The sequence below is a fragment of the Meleagris gallopavo genome, chromosome 23 (assembly GCF_000146605.3).
Source record: "Meleagris gallopavo isolate NT-WF06-2002-E0010 breed Aviagen turkey brand Nicholas breeding stock chromosome 23, Turkey_5.1, whole genome shotgun sequence".
Taxonomy (NCBI): Eukaryota; Metazoa; Chordata; class Aves; order Galliformes; family Phasianidae; genus Meleagris; species Meleagris gallopavo.
This window is the reverse complement of record NC_015033.2, coordinates 2306853-2327251: the sequence shown is the minus strand read 5'-3', so window position 1 is coordinate 2327251 and position 20399 is coordinate 2306853. Positions and strand designations below refer to the sequence as shown.

Genomic DNA, 20399 nt, shown 5'->3' with positions numbered 1-20399 from the left:
GGAGGGGGGGGGGAAAGAAATAACAAAAACAAGAGCCAACCTTCCTCCAGCCCACCACGCAGAGCTTCCATAACAAACGTGTGTGTGTGTGGGGGTGGTACATCCCCAAAGCAAACAGGGTGTTTCGCTCCCTCTCTCGGGTTTGGCTAAAAAAAGCAAACAGACCGCAGAGGAAACGCGTCACGGTGCAAACCGTAACCAGATGGAGCGTGGGAGGGCAGGGGGGGTTTCTGCGGCACAAAATGCGTGTTGGAGGGCTGGGAGTCCTCCCCGGGGTGGGCTGAGGAAGGGGAAAGCCCAGCACTGAAACCGAAATGCTGGGGGCTGCGGGTGGAAAGTGAGATGGGGTGGCACTCGCAGAGCATCTCGCCCAGCTCCTTCCTTTTTCTGTGCTGTTGCCACGTGCTGCTTTCTCTTCTCCCCCGCTTTTGTCTCTGTAAAATGTACATTTCCCTCTGGTGAGGGGGTCAGCAACCAGGAGACCCCGCGTCCCTCAGTGTGGGGCTCTGAGCAGCCAGGAATGGGGCATGTTGGCCACAGAGTCAGCAGCACTGGTCGGAGTGCAGAGGTGTTGGGAGGGCCATGGGGTGTTACAGTGTGTGTGAGCGGGGAGGCTGGCAGCAAAAATACATCGAGATCACACAATCAATCATTAGGGCTGGAAAAGACCTCCAGGAGCATCACGTCCGACCAACAACCCGTCCCCACCACGTCCCCAAGTGCCACATCTATGTGTTTCTTGAATGCCTTCAGGGATGGTGACTGCACCGCTTCCCCGAGCAGTCTGGCTGATGTCACGCATCCATCCTCCAGCCTTCAGAAGGGCTGAGGGATTCTTCCAGAGGGGCAGTTCCCAGCTGTTTGGATCCCAGGAACAGTGACAACCTGGCCCTGCCAGCCAGGGCTGTGCAAAAGGCTTTGTGCAAGGCTGCAGGTGAAGAGCGTGGGGAAGAGTGAGTGAGAGCCTTAATTAGTGCGACTGAGCAAGCATAGGCAGGAAGGTTTGTAAAAAAAGGTATGGCAGGACTGATTGATAGGAACCTGGGGAAGAGAGGGGTGTCTGAACGACGTGTGGAATGAAAAGCAGTGTGTGACAGCTGCAGGGGAGAGGTTTGTGGGATGCGGTGTGTGGAAATAGAAGATGCAGAGTGGTGAGGTTGCAGAGTGGGGCTGCCAGCAGTGAGAGGTAAGGGAGTCTGAACTTGGGGATGAAGATGGATGGAGTGAGCAGTGGGGCAGGGAGGCTTCATGGAGGACCAAAGAGGGGCAAGGTGTGCTCGGAGCTTGGGTGGTTGGTGCTCGGAGGGTTTGGCTCGTGCACTGCATTGGCAATGCTGAGAGCTCTGCATGCTGTCCTGTCAGCACAGCTGATGTGGCTGCAGACTGTGTGCTGCAGGGTGCCCCACGGGCAGGGCGAAGTTAAGTGCTTTACACCCATAGAGTGTTTCAGGAAGGGGCTGCTGCAGCAACCGTGGCAGGAGGGAGGCTTGGGTGATCTGCATGGCCAGCCAGAATGGAAAGGGAAGGATAGAGAGGAAACGGAACTCAGGAATGAAAAGCTGTCTGCATGTTCCCCCGAGCAGAGGCAGGCACTAGTGGTTCCCCCAGTGACTCTCGGATGATTAGCACGCCTATGGAGCAGAGCTGCTGGCTCTAGGAGTGTGAGAATAGTTCTCAATACAATGAAATGCAGATTTTTCCCAGTGTTACTGTGCTAGCCTCTGCCTCCCTTCCCAGTCCTACCCCAGCAGTGAGGCAGCTCCCACCCCGACTCTTCCAGACCCTGCAGACGTTGCTTTGATGGAGACAAGAGCCCGCCTCGCTCAGTGGCAGCTGCTTGGAGCTGAATGCCACTGCTTGCTGGGAGCTGAGCCCTGTGTCTGTTGCCTCTCTTCACGTGTTGCTTCATCTCTAAAATGAAGGCCAGCACCGCCGCAACGCATCCTGGCATCACTCCCCAAATGCAGGGATGCTCTGGGGGGGGCTTTCCTGCAGTCCTGCAGTCATTCACCTCAGTGATCTTCCATGTCTTCAATGGAGAGACGGCATTTTCCTTCACTGAGATGTTTGCTTTTGGTAGGAAGTGTTCCTAGATAACCAGGTTAGATCTTCCCATCCTGAATGTCCCCACACGTCCCTGCAGGCTGGGTGGGGGCTGTCGGGTGAGCGCTGCGTGGTGCAGCTGTTGGCTGCTACTGGAAAGCAGCAGGATGGGGTTGGAGTTCTCCATTCGCCCTCCCCTCCCTCCCTCTGGGCGAGGGGTGGAGCAGGGAAAGAGGGTGGGAGCTTCAGACGCCGTTCTCATGGAATCCTTTTCCATCTCTTTCCCGGCCCTCGGCATGAAAGCAGTCCCAGCAAAACAGAGATGCAGATGGTCTCACCCCTGGAGCCAACGCCTGTGTCAAGAGCCTTGGAAATGTGAGACTGTGCCACCAATGAAGTTCAAAAAGCGCTGCTGTCAATGCTGAGGAGGTTTCCCCACCCTTCTTTTCCTTTTTTTGTTTTGTTTTGTTTTGTTTTTGGAGATGCCGATGCCTTTCTTGCTTTGATTCTTTTTGTGTTGTTTCTCTGTGTTTTGTTTTCTGCTTTCAGTCCTTGGGAGCCCAAAGAAAGGCTGATGGAAATCAGGCACCCCCTACTTGGATGGCTTTGCCCAGGGCTTGAGACGTCCCATTCTGAGATCCCATCTGGAAGAGTATTTTCCAGGTGTATCGCTGCACCTCCCCACCCCCTTCCCACCCCCCCAGCATTACCATGCACCAATTTCAGTGTAAGCATTGATTAATGAAGTGCCGTGGGTCCCCAGCCAACACCTGACCTGCACAGACAGAGCTGACATTCAGCTTTGATTCCCTCAAACGAAGTGAAAAGCAGGGCAGGGGGACTGGGATGCATCCCAGGCTGGGCAGTGTGTGAGGGCAAAGCCAGAGCACAGGTGGTCCTAAGGGCACAGTCTGTGAGGCAGGAAGATTAATAACAGTGCGTGTAGCTGCTCAAAGCAAATGTAAAAACAGAATTGATGGCCAGATATTTCTGATGCTGGAGCAGCATGGAGCTTCATCAGTGGAGATGGTGAAAATCTGGTGAATGGAAAAGGACAGGGAGGCATGCGAGCAAAATGCTTGGGTGTAAGGGCATAGCAGGGCTCTGTCTGATGGGCCTCTTCTTAAAATGCCTGGGTGAATGTGCACCTGTTACTGATTTATTTCTTCCTTTGAATTTCTAACTCTGGCTGTACGTGTGAACCTCTCCCGTTAATTAAGCATTGCAGTAGAAACAAAGGGCTGCTCATTAAACATCCCCCCTCAACATGTCTCCTTATCAGAAGTCCTGGAGGGGAGGAGCTGGGCTCTGTAGCACAGTGAGGACCCTTCCTCGCTCATTCTGTAGGCAGCGAAGGTGCAAGCAGTGCTCTGAGCTCCTTAGCTCCTCTGGTTTTTGTGCTGGAGTTACACCCTGCTTTTCTTTCACCTGAGCTGTTGCTTCAGTCATAGAATCATAGAATGACCTGGGTTGAAAAGGACCACAACGATTGTCCAGTCCCAACCCCCTGCTATGTGCAGGTTGCCAGACCAGCATCCCAGGCTGCCCAGAGCCACATCCAGCCTGGCCTTGAATGCCTGCAGGGATGGGGCATCCACAGCCTCCTTGGGCAACCTGTTCCAGTGAAATGTTCCTGTTCAAGCTTAGTTCAAACTCACATTTTCTGGTGTAGAAACTCTTCTCCTTCAGCTGATGATGCTGCCAGCACACACAGCATCTCTGCTGCAGTGGCCTCGTGCCCTCCTTCCCCTGCAGACAGATGTCCTTGCTGTGCCACACGTTAGTCAAGGCCCACATTGCTGCGAGTCCTTGCATGGTGCCACAGTTTGTATTTCTGCTGAAATATAAGGGCAGGATGGCTGTGCAGAAGTGAAAGACCCACAGCACTGATGCTGAGCTGAGACCCAGTGAAGCTGTGGTGAGATGCTGCTCGTCCTTCAGGAGCATTTTAGAATGTGAGTTGAAAAACACATGGCCCATATTTCCAGCCCTCTGCCTGGCCCGTGTGTGGATGAGAAGTGGCTTTGCTGGTGCAGACCACCCCTACGTGCTCTGCAGCAGTACAGCACTGAACTTACTGCTCCCTGGTGTGTAACCAGCACCGCCTGCAGCAGCTCTGAGAACCTGAGCAGGCTCATTGCACTCAGGCCAGATGGTGGAGTAAGGAAATCAGTCCTTGCAGTAGCAAGATCAGTCCTGTCCGTGCAGGGTGAGTTATCACGCTCACTGCAGGCTGGGTCAGCCAGCAGCTCCATCGTTCTTCCTGCACCCTTTCCATTTCCTAGGAAGAGCCATCACCTCGCTGCCTCTTCCTTCAGCCAGCAGCTGGGTCTGCTTGGCATGCAGTGTGCTGCAAGGAGGATCTGAAAGACAGCCCACCAGGGTGCTCCCTTTCCCACACTGCTCACCAGGCAGGCAGCCCTCGGTGATCTCCTGCATCTCATTCACAGAAGTGCTTGCTCTTGAGAAGAAATGCCTGGTAGTTAAAGTGGTTCCAGTAAAATACCAGTGTGTAGGTAGCTGATTTCCATCACACAGAGAAGCATCGAGAACACAAACCCCTTGGGCTTGGTCTGCAGCAGAGAAATGCCTCTTGCTGACAGCAGGCGGGAGTGCTGTGCTTGGTGCTGGCCCGGCTTCACTCTGCCGGTTCTGACTGTTGGCTGCTTAAAGGTTGCTGAATGTGGTTGAAACCACGTATGCTTGAACTGATATTGAACCTGAGAGGCAAAAAATTAAGTGTTTTTCCAGTGTGGGATGGGGAGAAGTGGCCGTACGGAGAGCTGATGGCATCACCGTGCTCTGCAGTAAGGGAGCTGCGCCCTGCGTGTGCTGGTAACTTCTCTTCCTTGGAAAACACTGCTCCAGCTCAACATCCGCTTTTCTAAAGGGCTCCGTGATGCTGTTTGGGGTTTTTTCTGCTGCTTCTTGAGCTCCATTGGCTGACTTGCATCTGGAGGTCAAGTGCCTTGCCCCCACAGGTCGTACAGCAAGCGGGCCCTTTGATCCCTGTCCTGACAGATGAGAGCGGGGTGAGGCACTGCTGCTGCCATTGCTGGGAGCTGAGCTCCAGGCTCTGGAGGCAGTGCACGGCCTGGGTTAGAGCTCTGTCTGCAGAGATGGGGAAAGAAGAGCTCTTTGCTTTGAACTTGACCTGGTCTGGGGTCTAAAGGCAGGAAGGTTTGTTCTATAAATGGACTTCCATCACTGCTCTTTCAGCTCAGGGAAAGTAAAATGCAGCAGTGCATTGTAGCTCGTTCCGTGGGCTGCACACCCCAAGGAGCTTGCTGCTGGCTGCAGTTTCCATCCCTTCTTAATAAACGTGTTTCAGCTCAAGCAGCACTTGAGCAGAATGACAGGTAAACCCCAGGGCCTTCAAACAGCACGGAAGAGTTTTGCTTGCTGCTTGCTCCTGCAGCGTGTGCACAAGGGCAGGTGGGCTGGGAGGTGCACTGTCAGTGGGAAGGCTGGTTTTCTTCTCTTAAACTGATGCCCTCCCTCTGCTCTCTTGTGGAGGTGTTACAGCAGAGCCAGACACTGCAGGTGTCCCCTGTACCGTCGTTTCCCATCATCCTTGGGAAGCTCATCACTGTTAGGAGGGCTGAGTGAAGAGCCCAAGTACTGCCTGACCACCTGCCACGAACACCTTAATGCGTGAAACCTCCCTCTGTGGGCAGGCAGGTTTGGGTGAAGCCTAAGATATTCCATCTCCCAGTGTTCTTTCCCTTGCAGCCCTTCCCAACATCCAGCAAGGGGAGCTGAGAGCCCGGCCCTTCCCCATCACTGCACCCAAGCTGTCCCTGGGTGAGGATGAAGACTTTGCAGGGGGACACGCAAAGCAAACGTTGTGTGTTGTTTTCTCCTGTTGCATCCCAGAAGATGATGGAGGCTCAGTTGCACTTCAGAAATTTCCGTCTCGTGCAGAGATCTCCATACCCCCATTCCTGCACCAGGCGCTGCTTTGTCCCCTAGGTGCAGCCCTGCTCCGGAGCAGCACGTTCAGCAGCTCACAGCTGTGCTGGGAGCACGAGACCCCTCAGGCAGGATGCAGGTCGGGGGGAGGAAGCCTGACCTTCCTCTCCATGCTCTGCGGGGAGCTCCAGGTCTCCTGCTCGATGTAAGATTGCCTGTAGCAACGTTCTGCCATTCATTCCAACAGGAACGAGGCTGAGTTATGTGTCTGGGAGCTCCATGGGAAGAATTCATCCTTGCACACAGTGTTTCTTCATCCCTTGTTGTGCTCCCTTCCCCAGGTCTGTGCTGAGGACAGAGGCTGTGCCACCATGGCACGCTGGTTTGGCTCTGTGCACGCTGCCAGGGCCATCCAGGTTGCTCCTGTGACACCAACAAGCAAGGCAGATGCTGACAAATTCCTCTCTCAGTTATTGGCTTCGCTATGGGGAAACAGTTGTGTGCTTTTCCCCGGGCCAAGGGGAGCAGTGCTGCAGGCTGAGAGCCACGGGGGATGGGGGAGTGAGGGGCTGTCCTAAGCACACGTGCAGTAAGTGCTTCTAAATCCCTGTCAGAAAAGAAGGCAAAACTGAAGTTAAAAATAAACCCCATCTGATCTGCAGCACTCCTGTCTTCCCTCGTTGAATGGTTCCAGCTCCAGCTTGGCAAGGAGGGACTGGCAGACAGGTATTTGCCTCTGATTGGCTTTTATTTCATTTTAATTGCTGCTCATTCCAACTGTTCCTTATGTTAATATATGTATATATATGTTTGCATGAATGTACATGTGTACGCACGCAAGCAACCACGCAGGACCACCCTCCCATGCAGGCAGTCAGGTCAATCACTGAGATCTTTGCACAAATTAGGTTGTAAATGACTTAAACTCTGTGGCATGCTCTGGGTCCTTCCTGGCAGCGTGAAGACAGCAGATCTCAGATTTCCCTGATTTCTCTGGTAGGGGAGGAGCCTGCTGGCATTCTGGACCACACAGACATCCCTGTCATAGGGAGTGTGCCCGGGAGGATGACACTGCTGCTACACGGGCAGCTGGAGCCCTGATATGCTTTAATGCAATTCTGAATGGCCTTGAATCTGCCTCTCGTGTTTCCCATTTAAGTGTTCACTCAGCATCAGACTTGCAAAGCGTGCTGCCTGCTTTTGGTTGCACAGGGAGACCTGCTCTGGGGGTACAATGTCAGCCATAAAGAATGTGAAATATTCCGAATTATCCCAGCATTGTACTTCACATCTTAGGCATCTGCTCCTTGCACTGACAGTGCTGAAGGAGAGACAGCTTTTTTATTTCTTCCCGTGTTTTTTAAGCTGTAGCATCCAAGCCCATGTCTCCATTTAGCTCCGATTGGCTACAGTGTAAAATGTGGCCGTAGTTGTAAAGTCCCAGCTGGCAGTGACCTCGCTGAATATTTTGCAGATCAGGGAACTGATGAGCAGGAGGACTGATGCGAGGATCACACAAAGCTCAGGGGCAGAGGATGGAGCCCGCTCCCCCCGCCGGCAGGTAAGAGGTGTCAGGAAGGAGCACTGATTTCCCTGGGGCCTCACGCCTGGCAGATGCTGCCCATCATTGTCACTGTGGTGCAGCTCAGCCACGATGTCACCACACACAGAGAGCTCCGTGGCAGCTTGAAAGGAATGCCACTCATTCATGGGAAATCCCCTGAGTGCAATCCCCAGCGGTGGGGGGAAAAAACTTGGAGGCTTTGCACGTGTTGTTGTTCCTTCCCTACCTCCGTGCTTCAGTTTAAATCAACAACAACCCTTCCCCCCGCCCGGTCCACTCAATTTAAAGCATTTCTGCCTCCCAGCAAAGCAGAGCACTGCGGGATGCAGAGGCATGGCTGTCAGTTTGCCTCCCTGGGCCTTTGCTGCCCATGCTGCATGGCAGTGGGTGCTGAGCTGTGCACGTGTGCATGGGGAGGTGGGTTGAGAAGGGACAGCGCTGCTGCTACATAAGGCTTTTTTATTCCCACTTCTTGCCAACATCATCAAAATAACTCACTTACACCTAATAAAATAAAACACAGAATCCAAAAGCCTTCCTCCCCTCCAGCGGTTTGTCTGGATCCCATTCCTTGCAGCGGAGCTGAGAAAGCCACAGAGGGTTCTCATTATCATTATTTTTTTTGTTAATTTTTCCAAAATGAAAAATACTCAGCGAGGCAGAAGGTGCTGCACATGTCTGGCACAGACAGCAGGCAGCTCTTCCTATAGCTGCAGGCTTGATGGAGACCAAGTTTGGTGGGGGGACTGGGTCAATATCCGTATTTTTCTTTTTTTGTGCTTAATGTAGTCCTTCCTTCCCCACAGATAGGTGGGGTTTATCACCTCCCTGCCTGCTCCATGCACATGTGTGTGTGCTTTTCTAATCACAGCCCGTACGCCCTTCCCTTCTGTTTCCATGTAGGACTGCTTTCCATCACAGCTGTAACTCTGCACACTCACGGAGAGCAAAAGTGGGAAGGAGTGACCAGAGCTGATGGCTGCAAAGGTGAAAGAGAAAGGTACTATAATGTAAAAAAACAATACATGGCGATTAATTCATTCTTCTCTGTATGGTAATCGTAACAGCAAAGGGGAATGCTCCTGTGGTCAATTAAAATGCAAAAGGAGTGACCTCAGATTGGCCACACAGAGCTGGGTGCTCTTGGCGGAGGCTCTGAGTAACAGTGATTGTGAAATGATCGACTGAGTGTGAGACTGGGAGCTCACAGCAGCGTGTTGACTTTGACAGCCTCTCCAGGGGAAGGCACAGCAAGAAAAGACCTCAGCTGTGTCCATTTTAGGCCTCTCCTTCAACCAGGAGGCACGGCAGCACTGGGATGGGTGCAGCCCTGGGGGGGATGCAGGAGCACGGGGACCATTGGCAGAGCCCAGAGCGAGGCTGCCAGCACCAGGGATTTGGGCAGTGGGCTGTTAGAGGGGCTGGAGCTCCTTCTGCTCCTCCAGTCAACCTTTGCAGCCATTCCCTTGGTGGGAAGCAGCACGGTGCATAGCACGGATGTGACTCAGCTTGGAGATGCTGTCTCAGTGCCCACAGTTCAGCTGCACGGCTGTCTGGCATGGAAGAGGGATTTATATTCACGTTCAGTGTTTTCTTTTTACTGTCATGCATATTTAATACGCAGCTAATAAACAAGGAACTCCCACAGCTAACCCAGCTGTGGCTATGAAAACGTGCACTAACCCAATGCCTCCTAACCTCCTTTCAGCTGGAGCTAACGAACAGCAGAGGGGAAAGCTGCCCCTTAACACAGGTGAGTGGTCTCCACTGAAGTCACTGGGATGTGGGCACATGCCCATCCTTATTACTTGCTAAATCCTTTTTCTTTCAGCCTACCAGAGCTCACGGTCCTTGTGCTCATGATTTCCCAGAGCTGAGTCCTTTGTGCTGCTCAGCAGATGCTGTCACAACATGGGCACATCATCTACCTTGCAGAGCCCAACTTCTTCAAGAGGCAGATGCAAACTAAGTAAAACCATGGAGCACTGACCCAATGATCACGACAGTCTCTTTTTCAGTCATTACAATACAGAACATCTGCGGGTGAAATGGAGTTAATCATCCAAACCTGTAATTTTCAGCTCTTATCTGAGTGCTGTCAGGCTATTGCCAGCAGTGGCCAGCACTCAGGAAGGAGGCAGCAGAGTTTCTGTTAACGCCCCACCAACAATACTTTCCATCTGTGGCATGTTTAAAAGCTGAAGCATCCGAATGTTTTTTCTTGCAGGCCATATCAGAGAGTGAATTCCTGCCTCCATGGGTCAGCAGAGGGATTGTGTGATCATATGAATTATGGAACACCATGCAAGAGGCAGAACACAGCAGGTTGGGATGAACAACCATTAATGCTCAGTTTCTATCTATTGAATTATTACCTGGAAGTTGTTATTAAGAGTGTAATTGTTCAGCTCGGGTGCTGGTGGCAAGAGATTTCAGATGATAAATATGTTCTCCAGCACAGCTCAGCTCTTCTCACTAGTGTTGCAATTTGGTGAAAGCAGCCTGTATCAGAGGATCTGGAGGTTGGGAGGGTAGGGTATGGTTTGTAGTGCAGAATAGTCTTGATCATGGTAAACTTTCTAGTTCAGGCTTCACATACACGGTGTTTCTCATTCTTCTTGCATGTCTAAGCCTCATGTAGCATTGAACCAACCAGCTCTGCTTTTGAAAATAAGGAATAATTGTCACATTTAACCTGCTGGAGCAGACACAGTTCTGCTAAGACACAGTTCTTCAGCCATTATCAACACTCCATATGAAACCTTTCCTCTCCCTCATTATGTCACAGCTAGACTGTTAAATGTTTTCAACCATTTTGCAGGAGTAATAAAAACAAAAAGATAGCAAGAAATCAACTTTATCTCCTTAAATATCGAGGTGGAATGAGCTCCCCTAGCACCTTCCACCACTGTCTCTCTCTTATCACAAAAGAGGGACTGTGCTGGTTTGCTGGAAAGAGAAATGGGGAGGTGAGATGGCAAAAACTCCCCATCGTTCCCCACCATCCCTGGGTCTCTTTCCAGGAAGCTGCCCCCATTCCTGTGCTGTCTGGAACTGCTGCTGGCTCCGTGGCTGTGCCTTTGGCTGCCAGCTGTGGTGGGTGGGCGGCTGTCCTTGGGGGTCCCACTGCTGCCCCCAGCAACCATGGGCAGAGCTGGGGGGGGGCTGAGCTGGAGCTGCCCCAGCCAAGCTTTGGGTCTGGGGAGGAGGGCTTTATTCTGCTCTGCTAGTGCTTCTCAAATGCTTTTACACAGGCTTGCAGTGAGCCAGTGTTTACTGCTGAAAAATAGCACTGTTGGTGCTTCCCACCTCCCCCATCCCCCCCCCATTCCTCTGGATTGCAAGATCTGTGTGTTTAAAATGAGCAAAGTCTCAAAAATATGGAATTCTAAAGAGAAAACGCTTTGTAAGTGCATGTGTGTGGCTTGCAGCAGTGCCGAGAACCTTCCCATATAAAAATCAGCTCCCAGTTCTTCCCCATCCTCCCCCTTCTGCTCTGTCCCTTGTTCTTGCCTGGCTCCAGCCCAACTTCTGTCCCTGTCTCCCCCCCCCCCTCCGAGAGCCACCAGACCCCCAGACCCCCAGGAGGTGCATGCAGCTGATGTCCCTGCTCAGGAGCAAGGAAGTTGAAGCATGCCCTAGGAAATGTGTGCTGGATTAACACCTGGATGGTTTGTTCTGGTCACAGACATGCTGATTTCTCAGCCAACATCCAAACAGAGCCCTGAGTGATAGGGCTGCGTGGAGGACGCAGGTATTTCTGGTGCTGGTCCTACTCCATTAAGCTGAGCAGTAAATTTCTTTGGCAGAGGAATGAGATCTAACCAAATATTTTCTTTGGGCTTGGTTCTCTTTTCATTAGCTTTGTTTTATGCAGAAGTGATGTAAGCAAGCGAAGAAATAATTTTTTTGTCTAATTCTTACAGAATTATTACTGTTTTTGCTGTAGGATTATTCAACTAACATGCTGATTTCTGGTCACAGACTGACATACCTCCAGTGGATGTCATAAACTCATTTTTTGGGTGTGATTTTTCTGCATTCTTCACAGCAGGGGTAGGAGATAATGGGGTTGGAATGTCTTCTTGGTTGTGCTTTTTAGTTCTTTGTCAGGCAGGATAAAACTCCAGCTAATCCTGCCATAAATTTAGGTATTCCTAATCCTCCAGTATTCCCACTTTTGTTCAAGCATTAGGTATGTGGTCGGTCCTGTGCCAAAAAAATAAAAGAAAAACTGGGGCCTATAAGCAGCTACATTAACAAAAATAATATTACAAGCTGCCCAGTATTGCTCAAGTTCAGATGGTTTTAATAACTCTCCCCTGTAACCTGTCTGGCCGTGCAGTCCTTGCACGGGAGAGATCTGGGAGTGCACAGCGTCTCTGCTGTGCCTTCCTGGCTGATGGGGGCTTTGCAGGCTGCTGCAAGGAGACCACGGCCACGCAGCTGCCAGCTTTGCTTTTTACAAGCATCAAAATAGACAATGGGGAAAAAAAAATAATGGAAATAAACAAGCAGGCTGTTTTCGATTAGGAGCAGCCCTACTCAGCCTGCGCCACAAGCGCTCGTGTTTGCTTAAACAGTACAAATAATTAATCCTCTGAGAATGGATTCCTGGTCCAGGATAAGACAGCAGGGCCTCCTCCTTGCTCCCGTGGGTCCGATTCTGGTGGGCCCTGCTGGTGTGTGCTGGGGGTGAAGCCTGTAGAATGGTCGCTGGGCAGTTGTGGATCAGGCTCCCTTTGTGCTTGGGTGTTGCTATGCTGATCTTTGGGGCTGCGTGTGAACTCGTTCATCAAAATGACCAGCCTGACTGGCCTCACTGCTGTGGTTTATGGGTGCCATCTGCAAGCTGTATTGAGGGCTTATGAAGCCGGGCTTTCTTGACTGTATTCCCAGCTTCTCCAGCTGTGGGCCTCTGTGCACCTGAAGGATGGGGACAGCATCCCTACCTGCCCGACAGGAACGAGTGTTCAACTGAGAAGTGTCTGTGCTGCCATGTGCCCACATGAAGGATGGAGCCATGAGCAATTCTTCCTGCCCTCATCAGGCCCTGCTGACGGAAGGGGGAAGCATCCCTGTGCTGCCTTGCTTTGAACAGGGCACAGTGTGAGGCACAGACACAAACGCAGACAGTTCAGCTTGCTTCTCTTCTCTTTTCCCCTGCAGAGAAGCTGGCCCTGATCCTGGTGCAGAAGAGCAATCCTGCTGCTGTCAGAGGAGCTGCACTGACATAAATCTGCTGTAAGCAGGAGCATCACAGAGCCCTGCATTGGATGTTTTCCACCTCCAGAGTGAACGGGTGGACTCCTCTCAAGCAGACAAGCCTCTGTGCACAGCTGTCCTTCTGAGATGGATGTCGCTATCTGCAGCAGGCAGCTTTGCTGGTAATTATCATGATTTCTGATAATTATTATTGATGATGGTAATACATCGTCACAGAATTTGTGCTGTGGCATTCTGGATTGTTGCAAACTTCTTGCAGAACAAACAGACTCCTCTCGTGAGGAACTTTCCAGGTAGCAAAGGAACATGTGATAAATAATGTCTGTATATCCAGCCAGATTGAGATGTGAGTACAGAAGGTCAAGCTTGCTATTCTGCTTTCATACCATTTCTCCAGACGCTCCCGTGATAATAAATAATAATGATTACCTAATTAACTGTAAGGCATAATAGCAGCTTTCATCCCAGATCTTAACAACTCTTTGAAAGGTGGATTTTGCAAATGTGGGGCTGCAGCACAGGAGATGAAGAGCTTGATTTTCATCAGCCAGTGCTCAACTTGCCAAAGGGGCACATGGGGAAGCATGGAGCAGAAGGGGCTGAATTTGTGCTCATTGCAGCACTGTCCAGCACCTCATTTTTGAGGCTGGTTGTGCCACACGGACTCGAGGCATCCATCCTTCCCACACACTGCTTTCTTGTCTACCCTTTTTTTAAATGTGGTCTTCCAAGTGTGTCTCTGATACAGATACACCTAGAAACTTAGATCTGGTTGTGGAGATTGATTCATTCTGAGCAGGTTGTTGTGTTCCCAGCTCAGAGGACGACCTTGCACCTGGAAACTGCAAGAGCAGGAATGCTCTGAGCACGGTGTGCACCGATGCTCTGCTCACAGGCAGCCATGCAGGCAACATTGTGCAGAGCGTCTTGAAACATTTGCAAGATGAAAAGTAAATTTGTACTGCCGGTCCTGTCTAGACCGTTCTGTTTTTGAAAAACACATGTGCAAGCAGCTTATCTAAGACAAATGTGTTTGTTTTAGGTTTTTCTTCCCCCCCTCACCGTTTCTGCCAAGAGAACTGGAGGGCTGCGGTCAGTGGCACCACTGAGGGACACGTGAACTGACAGTCAGTCTGCTACAGCAAATATTGCAGTCGTTTCCAACAAAGGCAAAACAAACCTCACGTCGTCAGTGGCACTGCAGGTCAGGCACGAAGCTGGGCCAGCTCCCACAGTTTGGGTAGGAAAAGAAACCCAAGCAGTGCAGAGAGATGAAAATGATGGGTGACCAGCCAGCCAGGAGCTTCTAATCACATTATTGCATTCTGCACACAGTGAGTAGCGAAGCAAAAGCTCTCGGTGAGGGAAAGAAAGGGAGAGAATTGCTAAAGGAAGATGAGGATGGGAGGAGAGGGAGAAGCTTCTCTCTTCGTCCATAAAGCTGGTGACTTCCTTGCTTGGGAAATGAAGACCCTCTGACCCCCAGAGCTTTTGCCTTCCAGTTAAGACAATGTACAGATATTCTGCCAGACTTTGCTGCACCCGTTTGGTACCTATAAAGCTTTTACATTCAGTTCTATTAGGTTGGCTCTTTCCCAAAGACATTAAATTCACATAAGAAATAAAAGCATTTTGCAGCACTGGAGCCATTCATACCTTAGGAAGTCGTAGAGCTTCGTGAGTGGATGTCAGAGAGAAGACCTTCCCAGCAAGGTGCCCTTCAGGAGACCTTTTCCTGTAGGAAAACCATTTGCCACCAAAATGTCTGGGGCAAGAAAAGGGCTAGTGATGGGATGAGCAGGGTATGTATGGGGAGGGCTGTCTGCTGGATGGTGAAGAACAACACCATCCTATGGGAGCAGAAGAGCACACAGTAAGTGTGTGTGTCTAGCAACAGTGGGAGAAGAAGAAATATTTGCAGACTGGCCTTAATTGTAGAATTAAGTGGAGCATCCACGGAGGGGAAGGGTGGGAAGCAGCAGTAGAATTAAATAGTACTGTGTACCTGGAAGCCCAGCAGTGTTTTAGGAGGAAGCAGCAACAGAGGGGCTGTGCAAATGCTCGCAGGATGGAGGAACTCTCGTGGCTCTGTCAGAGCCTGGAAGAGCTGTGTGTGTTAGGTGTGATGTTTTGGAGGTGCAGCAGGCCCAGAAATGCTTCCCTCCATGCACGGGTAAGAGACTGTGATTAAAAATGCACCCACAGAGAGGAGAATAAAAACAACAACCCAGAAACTCCTTGAAGAAAGATATTTATGTCCTAAGTTGTAAGGCTAGCCGAGCTCCCCTAAGAAACAGCAGTAACAGAATTTAGCTGTCGGAACCCAGAGACGCATTGTTCTGATTTAATAATTAATGTGGAGTTAATTGACGCTTTTACTGAACTGAAACAGGATAAAAGAGACCTGCTGGCCTGGACGCCGTGCTGCTCCGAGAACAAGTTTGTTCTGTTCCCCCGTGCCCCTCTGCCTCCCCCCAGAGCAAGGAGCAGAGCTTCCCTGCTTCCCCCTCCTGGGCCATTGCTTGGCAGCAGTTTGCCATCCAGGCACTGACTTGGGAAGTTCCTGAGGCACGCAGCAGTACCAAAGGATGCCTCCAAAAAGGCTGCAGAGCAGACAGAGGGAGAGACAGGGAGAAGCTGGCTCCGTGTTGTCTTCAAGAAAGTAAATAACTGTCTGAGTTTATGGCTTGAAACGTAGTGCTTTAGAAATTAGGAGTCGTGCAGAGTGTATCCAGAGCAAGATGGCTTTTAACCCCATTGGAGCCTGTGCAGCGTGAGGAAATAGTCTCAGTCTTGCTAGGAAAAATGGCATAAATTTGGTAGCAGCGTTGTTAGTAGAGAATGGGATGGTGAGAGGGTTTCAAATTAGGGCATAGCTGTGCTGGTTGTCAGGTCCCATGGGAGAGAGTTGCAATGGCCTCCATCCAATTGCAGCCAGTGAGAATCGCTGTTCCAATCGCAAGGACCTCTGGATGAAAGTTTATCAACCTCTGCTGAAGGAAAAGCTGCTTTCTGTGGATTCGGGGGTTTTTTCGGGGGGTGTCAGGATGGATGAATCTTGGAGCAGATCTGCCCCCAGTTCCTGCAGTCTCTGCCTTCGTTCTGTGCTCTGTGGAAAAGTCCATCCCTGGTTTCAGCCTGCTGATGTACTCTGATGTGTAGGTGCAGAGTAGGGAGTTCTGCTCGTCCAAAAAGGGCAAAAGAAGAGATCAGCAAAGGAATGCTCCTCTTGATTCTCCTGTCCTTCCTTTCACCTTTCACCCCATCTTCTACCATCATCTCCTAGCTAGAAACTGGAGCAACAGCAACAGCTGCTCAAGTCCACAGCACTAGCAGCTCGCCAGGAGGAAGGCCATTTGCACATCTTCCCAATTAATAACTGCCTCTGAAGTGCAGTCTTTACTGAAGTTTTTCCTTTATTCTCCAGGTGTGCCAACACAGTGAGCAGAAAGCTGCAGCCTGGAGCTCCAAAAACGTGCAAAAGCAGAACTCCTATAAAACACTGACAGCATTGGGATCACCAGCACAAGGGAGGTATGTGACACTTCTTTCTCACTTGTGGTTTGGATGCTCACTCTGGAGATAGGAATGCTGGAACATTGGGTGCTTTGTTCTCCACATAATCAGGGGGACAGGAGGGATTGCTAAGCTTGTAGGAAGTGCTTTTTCACCACTGTTAAGTCCACAGAACCACGTCCACAGGCCTGAAAACCACTTGGGATGTCTTCTCCAGCATATCTGCTGTCCTTTGAGTGCTTCCTTCCACATCCCCCTGCAGTCTGCATGCTGGAGACATTCATTAACCACACTAGGTGTTGACCTACTCTTTCCTATGTCTGAATACACATTTAAAAGATGTAAGTGCATCATGTATGTACTACAAGACAAGCACACATGCAGTCCCCACTTCTACTACACATGAACTGGAAGGAGTTGGGGAATGGAAGTTACAGAGAAGCATGGTGGCAAAGTGCTGCCACCTGCACTGAAAGTGTTGTTTTGGGATCTGGTGGGATACAGGACATAACACATGTTGGTTAAGGGATGGGGACTGTCTGTGTAGAATTTACCAGCTGCTGAATGTGCCATCTGAAAGCTGCTTTTAGAACCTGGAGAGATGAGTTGTGTGTTATTTGGGCTCCCACTCGCAGTCTCATAGCTAGGAGGAATATAATCCCATTTCTTTAGGGTCATGCGAACATGGGGTTTATACAGGTATATCCCTGTTTATTAACAAGGGGTATTTTTGCACGTGAGTTTATGCATACGTGGTTGAAAGAAAAGAAAGGTGTGTGGGGTCAGGATCTGTTTGTGGTCATTTTTGCCAAGGAAACTAATTTAAGTGAAATAAATAGAGAAACTGTGGCTGTGGAATATTGTTATTTACGTGCAATCCCAGAGTAGCCAGAAGCCCATCTTTTTTAATATTGCCAGGTCCTCTGGAGATCTATCGATTCTGCCTTTGGGTGAGATTCTAACCTGCACTTGGTGCTGCTCTTGCTTTGTTGCCATTTAAGATAATAAGACGCTGTGATTCTGTCCGTGGCATCCATAGGAATGGAGTTATGCCAATATTGGTGGTTTCAGAAAATGATTTGCAAGTGTGTGCCAAAGCCCTGCAGGGTTGGTCGTCCAGAAACACCGAAATTAGAAGAAAAGAATAACTCCATTGATCCAGTCTCTAAACTGTTCATTGTCTGACCTTAGGCAACTCATTTAATTCCTCCGTGCCACAGTTTATCTGTCAATAAAATAGGGATAATATCTATTTATCTCTTACAATAGGTTGGAAAATCTAATTTAAAAAAAAATGTTAGCAATAAGCTTTTGATTCCGTAAGGGCGGACAGCAAAGGATGGTATTATTTACAAATTCACATTTTCTCTTGCACGGAGTTGACACTGTTACCTTGCTATCTGGAATTAAGCTGATGCTACATAGCTCCCTGAAACAGAACTGGGCAGATTCACTGCACGTGGGAGGTTCTGATGGGACTCTGCAATTGGAATTTCTCTCTCGTTTGCTTGGGTGGTTGAATGGATTCAGTTTGGGCATTGCACACTGCCTGTTGCCCATGGCACTCGTGGTCCTGCTTGGTCTGGGCACAGTAGGTGCAGCCCTGGGGGCACAGGGAGGCTGTGCAGGTAGCCCTGGTTGGCTCCTGTTGTTCTGTAGGTGATGCTGTGGCTCTGGGTGGGTGAGTGTGAGGGAAGGATGCTGTGCTTTGTAGGAAAGCTGGTCTGTAAGCAGAATAAACTGCAGGCCCAGCTGGAGCTGTGAGGTGCAGTCAGGGCTTTCCCAGGGCTCCTTTACGACAGCTGGATGGAAAGAGTGGATCCCTGAGCAAGTCTCCTTTGCAAGGTCCCACAGAGCTTACACGGAGGGCACGTGTGCACCAAAGGGAAACAAGCAGAATCACAGCAGGCACGGAGGGAGAATTCAATTCAGGCTTTGGAACACCTAAAAGGGGATTAATAACCGTAATTAAAAAAAAAAAAAAAAGAAAAAAGGAAAGAAAATAAATCTCCCATCCATTAGAAAATCCTTTGCCTCCCTGCAGGAGAGAGGAGACAGGGAGCTGAGCTGAATGCGGGATGCAAGAGCCAACTGCAGCCCAGTGAATTAGTCTTAACTATAGCGAAAACAGCGCTTGTGTAAATGAGGCCCCTCAGGGCCGATAACCGAGCAGTAAAATGTTACAGGAGGGAAGTAAGTCAGGGCTATAAACCTGGGAAGTCAGGACTGGGTAGCCGGGATCTGGAGCATAAAACAGGCGAGATTAAAGGATGACAGATGAGGGCTGGGAAGGATGCACGAATCCTGACTGGCCTGAGGATTGTAACTCCTCTGGAGATGGGCTTGCTCCTCCAAGCACTGCCTGGTGCCAGAAAATGAGCAGGATGCCCGCTGAGAACTTGAGAGTGGAAGAGTGAGGGATGGATGATAAATAAAAGAAGGGGATCTAATCAAATCAGCATTGAGTGGATTTGATTTAGGAGGACACCAATGAACAGAGAAGGGGAAGAAGGCGGCAGGGTGGGAGTTGCTGTTGGATGGGACCGTGGCTTTGAGTGAGATATAGCACAAGCCCTAAATTATCATCATCATTATTTTTTGGCTGGGCTGTGTTGTGACATCAATACCAATTTACACTCTGGGTGAATAGCACTTACTACCTTCTTGTCTTCATAAATTGTGCATTGTCCTTATTTATTTGCCTCCCCGTCCCCTTCCTCTCCTCCTGCACTGCTTCCCTCCTCCTCCATGTGCTGCTGGCTATCCTTGCTGTGTCCTTGAGCTTGGCATTGAACCCCAGTTTGGAACCCCCAGCTCTGGGTATGGGAACACTCAGTTTGTATGTTATTGAGAGGAGGATGGCGTGCTCAGAAAGAGATGCTGCTCTTGATAGACCTGTTAGGTTCTCTGCTGATCAGGCACCTGGTATTTCTGTTTGTGATGTTTATGGCTCTCCTGTCTGGCTGTGAGTAGACATATTGACTGTTCTGAGTCAAAGCCTTCTTCCTGACATCACATGCTGTGCGTTCAAAGGTCAACATTTCTCCTGCTCGCTTTCTGCCCACATTTAGTAAGCCACCTCACCTTGTGAAGTGCCACGAAAGGACTGCTGTGGCATCACGAGACATCTCTAAAGCTACCTTCAAGCATGGAAAAAGCAGGTCGCTCACATCACGGCAACCTCAGCAGTGCCTGCAAGCAGGTCAGCTATTTTTGATATCTCTGCTCCATCTTTTCCCTGCGCCGACTACATTCTAATGGAGGAACCATGCTGCAGGCCACTTGCCTTCCCAGGGCGTTCCTTCCATGCCTGTCGTGGTGTTAAAAAGGCAGAGTCTATTGCTTTAGTTGGAGTGTAGCAGCCAGGAGGGGGAACGACTGTCAGAACAGCGACCACATTACCTTTGGTAGCCACCAGATATCTCTCTCTGCTGTTCAAAAAGAGCAGAGCTGGAGGGATGGAGCCCCTTCAGTTGCATCTATTGTCACAGAATCATAGAATGGCCTGGGTTGAAAAGGACCACAATGCTCATCTAGTTTCAACACCCTGCTATGTGCAGGGTCACTAACCATCAGCCCAGGCTGCCCAGAGCCACATCCAGCCTGGCCTTGAATGCCTGCAGGGATGGGGCATCCACAGCCTCCTTGGGCAACCTGTTCCAGTGCATCACCACCCTACAGGCTGTCTTCTAGCTGGTGTGACTTTTGGCTTTTGATACCAATTCCCACTGTGTGGCTTTGTAGGAGGAAGGTGGTCTGTAACCATGAACAGGAGTTGCATAAGGAGGAGAAATGTTGATTTGGAAAGCTGAGAAGCTGTCATTCTAGGTAGAGATGCAGTGGTTTTCATTGCTGGTTTACACCAAACTGCTGGATTTTACACCAGAAGAGCTGAGTTGTGCACATGTTCTGCTGCTGTGCCTTTGTGATTGGACCCCACGATTAAATGAATGAGACAAAGGCTGTTTGGAAAGTGAATGTGTGCCACGTTCCTTTTTCAGTTTCATTTGAAATTCTGATATAAAATTAACTGAAATAAATCTGGTTCAAAAGAGAAAACCTTCTACAGTGAGTTTGAAATCACACCTTTGTCTATTTTTGGGAAGTCTGCTTTGCTGAGAGGAAAAAGAGATTCAGA

General features: G+C 50.0%; 1 long non-coding RNA gene across 1 annotated transcript; it reads left to right on the top strand.

The window, feature by feature from the left end:
* Positions 1–4618: 4618 nt before the first annotated feature.
* On the top strand, positions 4619–19776 carry LOC104914127. The gene is made up of 9 exons (XR_004161900.1): positions 4619–6681; positions 7430–7516; positions 8423–8519; positions 9228–9272; positions 9747–9844; positions 12689–12906; positions 13788–13949; positions 16173–16279; positions 19333–19776. It is a non-coding gene; the product is annotated as an uncharacterized LOC104914127 (long non-coding RNA).
* The last annotated feature ends 623 nt before the right edge of the window (positions 19777–20399 follow it).